Source organism: Peromyscus leucopus, chromosome 5 (genome assembly GCF_004664715.2).
Source record: "Peromyscus leucopus breed LL Stock chromosome 5, UCI_PerLeu_2.1, whole genome shotgun sequence".
In the NCBI taxonomy this organism is placed as follows: Eukaryota; Metazoa; Chordata; class Mammalia; order Rodentia; family Cricetidae; genus Peromyscus; species Peromyscus leucopus.
In genome coordinates this window covers 41,061,365-41,070,237 of record NC_051067.1, presented here as the reverse complement: position 1 = coordinate 41,070,237, position 8,873 = coordinate 41,061,365, and the positions used below count along the sequence as shown (strand labels likewise).

The 8,873-nt window shown below is 41.5% G+C and overlaps 1 non-coding gene across 1 annotated transcript; it reads right to left on the bottom strand.

Annotated features, from left to right (window-relative positions):
* Positions 1-8,435: 8,435 nt before the first annotated feature.
* On the bottom strand, positions 8,436-8,517 carry Trnas-gcu. Its single transcript has one exon. It is a non-coding gene; the product is annotated as a tRNA-Ser (tRNA).
* Positions 8,518-8,873: the final 356 nt, after the last annotated feature.

Below are 8,873 nucleotides of genomic sequence, written 5' to 3'. Positions count from 1 at the left end.
TTATTATCAATTATGAAAGTTTGGCTTATTTCCAACTACCTCTTATAACTTAGTTAACCATTATTATTATTATTATTATTATTATTATTATTATTTTTGTTTTTTTTTTCGAGACAGGGTTTCTCTGTGTAGCTTTGCGCCTTTCCTGGAACTCACTTGGTAGCCCAGGCTGGCCTCGAACTCACAGAGATCCGCCTGGCTCTGCCTCCCGAGTGCTGAGATTAAAGGCGTGCGCCACCACCGCCTGGCAACCATTATTTTTTAATCTACGTTCTTCCTTGTGGCTCGGTTACCTCTCCTCGGTATGGTTCAACTTGCTCCAAGTCTGCTGGCGAAATCCGTGTGCCTGGATTCTTCTTCCTTTTCCTCTCTCTCCCTAGAAATCCTGTCTATTCTCTCCTGCCTAGCTATTGACCATTCAGTTCTTTATTAAACAAATCAGAAAGCACCTTAGCCAAGACATATCTTCATAGTGTACAAAAATATTATCCCACAACATGAATTAACTTATTCATTTTCCTGTCTCTTATTTGAGTAAGAATTGGTTGTGGCACCTTTCCTCTTCTCTGGTAGAATGGTAAGAACTTTCAGTGAATGACCCATCTAAATTTCTTCTTTTTCTCATTTTTAAAATTTTTTTTTCTGATGCTGGGATTTATCTCAGGACCTTGAGTATCTGAAATGTCCTACCACAGAGCTATCTTCATGCCTCTTTTTGCTTTTTATTTGGGGACAGGGTCTCACTTCTCCCTAAATTGCCCAGGCAGGCCTTGAATTCACTGTGAGGCCCATGCTGACCATAAACTTACTTTGTATATCAGATTGGCCATGAACTATTGATCCACCTTCCTCAGCCTCCTATGTATCTGGAATTGTAGATTGATATCAATAGGTCCAGCTAGATTTCTTCATTATCTTGACAAGGAACATATATTCCTGTGAAAGGTATTCTCTGCCTCTTCTTTTACTGGATAAAAGAAATAGGAGTCATAACTTACCTCATAAGGTTGTGATCATATGTTTATACAAGCAAGAAGTGTTATGTGAATATTCTGGAAATGCATATTGGTATAGAAATGGAGATGAAACACTTTGTTATCTAAAATCTCTGCTAGAAGTATGTTTGTTAATTGTAAAGATTGCATTTATCGGTTTCTTACAGCTTTGTGATGGTGTTGCTCTTCTTGCAATCTGTTCTGTGCGATCATCTTCTTAGACATCAATAATGAGGACTTCAACCACCAAGAAACTTAGATATCTGTTTTTTCTCCTTTAATTCACCTTCGTTTTTCTTGTGATGGTCAAAAGTACGTTTGACAGATTCATCTGAGGAAGGTTTGTCTTTTTTGTTTTTGTTTTTTCCAGTCAGCTTTATGTACTGCCTGCACATTTCAATAATTTCCGCCACAGAAACTTGTTCCAGATGACTTGCTTTTTGTGAGCGTTATGTCTCTGTGATAAATATTCTAACAAAAGCAGATCAGGGGAGAAAGAGTTTGACTTTCCATTCCCGGTCACAGTTTGTCATCGTGGAGAGGTCAGGGTGGCAGGAACCTGAAGCATCAGTCATATCACATCCACTGTCAGGAGCAGAGAGCAAAGAACCAGCTAGAGTTTCCTACACTTACACTTTTCAGAATTCCCTTCCTAGAGGATGGTGCCACTCCCAAAGGGTGAATCTTCCCACCTTGATTAACATGATACAGATTATCCCGTGTAATAAGCCCACAGGCCAACCCAATCTAGACCATCCTTCCTTGAGTCTCCTGGAGTGATTTTAGTATCAAGTTGACAAATAAAACTAGCTGGCACATTGACTATAGAAGCATGTTTTTGTGTTTGTGTCGACTCATACTTTTTTTCGTGGCTTCTGGGGTTAGTGATTATTCCATTTACAACACCAGTCAATCTAAGATGCTGGAGTTTGAACACAGCAAGTTTCTGTCTTCTCTCTCGATTAAGAGTTGAACGCAGAAAAGTCAGGTGTGGTAGTACAGGACCATATTCCCAGTGTTTATGTGACGGAGGGAGGCGCTCAGCTCCATGGTAAGTTTGAAGTCAGCCTGGGATGGATACATGAGAGCTTGTCTCAAAACCCAAAGAAACACGAAAAGATGTCACATATTCTTACCCACTCCTTGTGTTTCCTTATTAGAGTTTAGGTAATTATCTAAATATATATGGAGATATATGATTATATATCTTCCAAATCCTTGAGGTGTTCATTTGCTCACTTGTTGCTTTTGAGAAACCAGTCCACCCACTGCTTAGTCAGCTGTTAGATCCACACAAAGAAGAGTGTACTACCTTGCCTGACTAAGACTACGAAATTCTCCATGTCCTTCCTGCTGCCCCTCAGCATCCCCTTCTTAAGGAACTCACTATATGAGGAACCAGCATGGGACAATGATGCTGGCCCTGGTGCAATTTCCTGAGCATGGTGGGAATGAAGGCTTGGTGGGGTAGACGCTAGCTGGCCAGTCTTCATGAGTGGAGCCAACTGAGACACTCATGGTCAGGTCTTGGACTGCAAGTCTCAGCGTTCTTCCTCTTCCTGGTGTCAGAGAAACCAACTTGGGCTTTCCTGACATCCAGTTCCTGAAAGTACTGCATCTCATAGTCTGAATTTCATGCATATATGGAACACATACAAGATTTAAACCGAAAACACTGATAAGACAAGTACCATTAACTATTGAAAATGCCTATTTCAAAAACATTTAAAAATACATTCCTTATGGTTTAAAAAATGCCGGACAATGCCAAGATCAATAAAGTCAAAGATAGAACATACCCATCCCTCCTCAGTCCCATCACCTGTGGTAGCTGCTGCCACTGTTAGTTTGGATTTTGGGGTTTACCTCTCTGACATTTGTGTTACTTAGCTTTTTACACACACAACTCATGTTTTCATTTCATGTACTGTTTTTTTTTTTTTTCTTGGGCTTTTTGAGACAGGGTTTCTCTGCATAGTTTTGGTGACTGTCCTGGATCTCGCTCTGTAGACCAGGTTGGCCTTGAACTCACAGAGATTCGCCTGACTCTGTCTCCTGAGTGCTGGGATTAAAGGCGTGGGCCAGTGCTGCCCAGCTATAGACATCTTTAATCCATCATATAAATTACATTTACTAACAGCATAAAGAATCCACATGGCCCCTGAACAATGTTTTTATCATCATCTTCCCTTCTCAGTTTCTCCATCCCACCTCTGTTCCTTTCTCTTTCTGTCATTCTGCTATAAAAGTCATCAGGGTCCTTAATAACTATATTAAACCAAGTTAAAACCAATTAAATAAGCATTATTGTCACAAAAACATAGTTACTGTTACTCATAATTTTATTGTGTCAACCAGAGTAGTGGCACTGGATAGGCTAAACTATGTTTTGTTTAAGCAGAACCCCATTGTTTATTACTGTGGACATGTTCTGATGCGCATGGCTGCACTAGTCTCACCCAGAGACAAGGCTGCTTTTGCTTCAAAGAAGGCTGGACTCAGTGTAAGGCCCCGCCACCTCAGAGTAGGACCAGAAAAAGTTAATCTCAAACTCTGGCTGCATTTTGTTTTAAGGCATTCGGACAAGCGTGCTGTGTGGAGAGAAAAATCCATGGTTGATTGAGTAGGCTCAGATCTTCAGAAGTCTGACCCCTACTGGCCCCAGTGCCTTGCACAGCCAGCCAGTGCCAACACATGACAACCACATTGTAAAACTCATTCCTCAGCAAAATAATGAGATGTCTGTGTGATACCTCAGGAAAACCCCCCACTCTATCCCCTACAGACGAAGAGAAGCTTAAACCAGGATTCCTAAGTATAGATAAGAACTTAGACCCCTTTTCCCCAGGTGGCTGTATCTGCTACAGGGACTTTGGAAAATACAGAGTCAGGATATTCGACCAAAAGACTAAAGAAGGGAGGCGGGTTGAAATGAATTATATGGTCTGTGCCTTTAAGAACTAGCCTCACAAAGAAAGGGGAGCACTCCTTCCAACCTCCCTGCTGTGAGTGAGAGATTTGGAAGAGCCTCCCCGGAGGCTTGTAAACTTAGAATACACCTTGCTTTTGCATTCTGTACCTAAAGTCTCCAGTGGTGGCTTTGGGGGACGGGATCTGGGCACAAGACCCTCACTCTATTGTCTCAAAAAAAGGGGCCTTAGACAAAGATATCTCAATATAGATAGACCCAGGCCAGTTTCAAGTCCCCAGAAATGATGGCGCCAGCCCCAGGAACTCAAAAGAACAAAGTCAGGATGTCTGATGGTAACTGATTAACCACGAGATGCCCCTCTCCGGAGATAACATGACCAGACCCCGGAGATGAGTTGTAAAACTCCTGACAGGGAAACAGATAAGCTAGAATAAGATAAATTCCAGGCCTGAGAAAAACTGGACCAATCAAGGATGGACCCGTACTAACCCCCTCCCCTCTAAGAAATTTTATGGGTTTTGCCTATAAAAACTAACTTCCCCAAGAAAGAGGAACTCTTCCCTGCCTCACTTGAGATGGCTTGAGATGAGTTCCCTGTCATGACTTGCAGCAGAAGTAAACCTTGCTTTTGCATTCTGGTATGCTCGTCCTTGGTGGTCTCTCTGGGTTTTACGATCTGGGCATAACAGTCTGCCTGACCACCTGAATATGAACCTCATACACACAAGTGTCTCAGTTAATAAGACAACAATTTTTCTTTAACTCCTGTAAGAAGAGCTTTCCCTTCCGGTGGGTGTGATCATTTCTCCAAGAACTTGCCCACCAAGGCTTTTGCAGTATCTTATTAAACCCTCTTTTCTTCTCTCATCTTCGGTGAATTTGTTCCCAGCAGGAGCACCAGTAGCCTGTCACTGTCTTTCCCCCCATAAAGGCTGCATAATCAGTTATCGTCGGCTCTCCTTTCTGCTTTGTTGACTTAGAGTGCATGTCTACAAAGCCCTTAGGGAGAAAATGTGACAACGTCCTATACATAAATAGACCAAAGGTGTAGAAATACTCTCTTAGATATTGAACACACACAGCATGGTGGACCCAAAATTATATGTAGACATTCTTCTAGCTTGATCTCTGTTGCTGTAAGAAACACCATGGGGTGGAAAGGGTTTATTTGGCTTATACTTTCAGTCACAACCCAACATTGAAGGAAGTCAGGGCAGGAACTGGAAGCAGAAACCACAAAGGAATGCTACTTATTGGCTCCCTAGTTCTGCCCTTCTTATAGCCCAGGCCCACCTGCCTAGGATTGGGACTGCCCACAGTGGGGTGACCATCCTGCATCAGTTGGCAGTCAAGAAACTGCTGCCGGGCCTGCCCAAGTGTTGTAGGACTCTATCAGAGTCGCTGTACCTAGGGTGAGCATTAGAAGGCACGGTTGTTTTCTAGAAGTACTTAGACCTTGAAGGAGTCATTGTGGAAAACAGTGGTTGTTTTCTGTGATTTATAGAATTGTTTTTTTGAGGGAGTTTTACAGCCTTTGTATGACTGGCCACAAGACCGGCCTGGCACACCTGGAGCTCTTAGATTATTGGGTACTGCAAATGGTACGCAGTAAGACTGAAGTGGTGGGGGCGTGCTTTCCTTCAGAAAAACACAGATTAGGTATTAAAAACTTGCTTGCCCAAAAGCCAACTTTGTGTAACAATCAATAAATAATGGCTTTGAACGGCTGCTGGAGGTTCAGTTCACCAGAAGCTGGACCTTCCTGCTGCCACGCAGGTGGAAAAAATTCATCTTTCTTCGACCAACTCAAGCAATACAGAGCACCGGACACCCAAGACCAATCTGATGGAGGCAGTCCCTGAATGATATTTCCTCAGATAACTCTGGATCAACTTGACAGCTGAAGCTAACTAGGAGATATATATTTACCACTTTTTGCAAATAGCACTCAGGCATACGTATACATTGTATCATGCTCTTTTTTTTCACTTAACAATTTATCTTTGTTTGACCTCAAAACCACAAACCCAAACTAAAAAGAAACAAAACAAAAATAATATATGCCTGAGATCTTAATTTTTTATCACTTGCTCACTCTATTTTAAGAAAGATACACAAAATCTAGTAACAGTGTCTGGTGTGAAGGGTAATGGATGAGAATTTTTGCTGTGTATATTTTTGTATTTTCTGAATTGTGTGAATGCAGTACTTGCCAAAATAGAAATAATAAAATAAAAATGTGAGGAAATGTGCTATTCATTTTCTCCTTTGAAGATCAGCTAAGAGTAAGTTACAAGTAGAAATTATACAAGTGCTGATATTCTTTGATTATTCTCAGGAAGAAATCTTCAGTATCAAGATTATATAGAATGAGCTTTTCTGTTTGTGACATTTCTAAGAGAAACACAAGTGTTCTTGTCAAAGGCAGGGTCTATGTACAATGATGGTAGCTTTAAAAGTTTGCAAAGAGTCAAGTTTAATGACTTGAATCTCTTCCCAAATACCCAGGGTTGAGGAAGATCTTGTAAGCCAGGGGTTCAAAGCTAGGCTGTGTAACATTGTGAGAACCTGAGGAAAAATAACTAAGTATAAAATTATTATAAAATATAATTATCAAATTGTAGCAACAAGACTGCCCTGATTTCTGTATACACTCACAGTTTCTCTTCTTGCTTTATATGAGATTGAGTCGCTCTATGTTTCTGAGGCTGGAAGTCACTAGGTAGCCCTAGGCTGGCCTTGAACTTGTGGCAATCTTCCTGGTCCTAGCTCCTTTGCATTAAAGGTTTTTTCATCATGCACAGCTGAGACACATATTTTTACGAGTATAACTCCATAGATGAATTTTCAGCTCATTTAGATTGTTATGCAATATTTTCCTTCTTGTATAATATTAGAGGGACCAGCCTTAATGTTATACATCCCAGGGGCTCAGGAGAGAGAACTACTAACAGCGAGGACTATTTTCTGGAAACAGAATCTCAGCACACCAAGCTCTATAGTCCACTTGCTTTAATTCCTCTGGCATAACATTCTATATACACAGCTTCAGTTCTGTTCTCATGCCTAACTCCTTTCTTGCCTGATTTCTCTCTATATTTATCTACTCTTAATTCTGCCTCATCTAGGTCCTTTTCATCTTGTTCTTACCCAGCTAGTACTTACCCATCTGACTCTTCCTCATCTTCCATCTTGTCCACACGTACTTTCCTTATCCCTCTCCATTCTCCGTCTCTCTGTTCTCCACATTCCTCCTAAGTCTCCCAGGAATTCAGTTATTAATCCAAGCAATAGCAAGCCCCTAGTCGAGCAAGGTCACCAGGCTTGAATTCTACAGGGTCATAAAGGCAGGTAAGAATTTTCCTCAGGCAGTGACCACCAGGCTTCCAGGGTCAAACAGAGGGGTGATAAGAATCACCTAGAGGGGCAGTAATTGTTAATTATCATTTGCAACCCAAAAGGGAAGTGAGTAACAGGAAATGAATTAACTAAAGGCTAAATTTTGGTAATATCTAAGAAGAGGGATCTTATATGCTCCACTATATGTGATTGGTAGAAAATGTTAAGAATCTATAAGTTGCTAGGTCAATGGGAGAAAATAAAACTGTCTTCTTTTTTCCTGTGGCTCATATCTGTCCAAGCTATCTGCCGTTTTTCTGCAGGGTAGGGCAAAGTGTGCTCAGTCGCTAGGCAACCTGTGTACAGCTAGATGCCTCTGGTGATAGTTAAAGGAATATCTGGAACCAGAAGTAAGATTTGGAAAGGAGGAAGTTAAGCTTAATTAGCACAGCCACCAGGCCTTCTCAAACAGGTAGCCCGGATGCTTAAGTCTATTTTTAGAGAGTACAGGGGTATCTCTGATAAGGTACTTTCCTCCATCTGGGGATGGACCTGGCCGGATGCTGCCAATGATGATAATTACAGGGAGGCTTAAACTGGGGTTCTGGCTGTTCATAGCTGTTAGTGCACAAGGTTATCTAAATATTCCATTATTAGAGGGGAAATGGTGCCCAAAAAATGATGGAAAAGCTACAATAGCACACAAGAAACTCAAAGCAGGAAATCATAGCTAATAATCAAAAGCCAAATATCACCAAGGCTCCTCGAGCCTTAGCTTGACCTCTGGAAGGCCCTTGGCTTCTTCCAGGTATTAGCTTGTCATAATCAGCTGAAATCCTACGTTGTATATTTCTGTGGCTTGCAGCATTCCTATGGCCTTCAATTGATTTGATTCTTAGTGGGAAATAAAAATTTGATGGGGCTGTGAGGCATCAATCAAATGAGTTGCCTGATAAAATTGAGTTGACAGCAGGGATAAAGATCGTGTGATACCAGAGCATGGAAAGACTGGAGGGAATTACTTCTGATGAACAGAGAATTAACTTATCAAAAGAGAATGTCCATTATCTAAGATTCCCTCTAAAATTCAAAACAAATTTAAATCCCAAAGTAAAAACAAAACTCTCAAACACTTGGCAGTTAAGACTGATGCAAAACTATCTGACAGTCGATGAGGATGGGATTCGAACCCATGCGTGCAGAGCACAATGGATTAGCAGTCCATCGCCTTAACCACTCGGCCACCTCATCCTGTAAGAAATTGCTCTTTATAATTTCTTCTCCCGTGAAGGATTCCCAGACACCTTTTATATGAGTGTTTTAATAGCCTTCCTCCAGCTAAATCTCCAAAATTGTCTGAGTCAGGTATCATAAAGAAGATTTCAAAACCACAACAAAAAGAGAAGTGAGCTTATTTGGCACATATTCGATGGGTTGAACCAGTGCCTGGCACACAGGACTGGACAGGCAAGGCAGTGGTCTTGGCTTGGCTCCATTCAGTCCTGGCTGAGTTTGCATTCAAGGGAAGGAACGTTCCAGCCTTTCATACAGAGCTTCTTCCAATTCCCTGTTTCTGGGTCTCTATTAACTGGGCTCTTTGCTTCCTT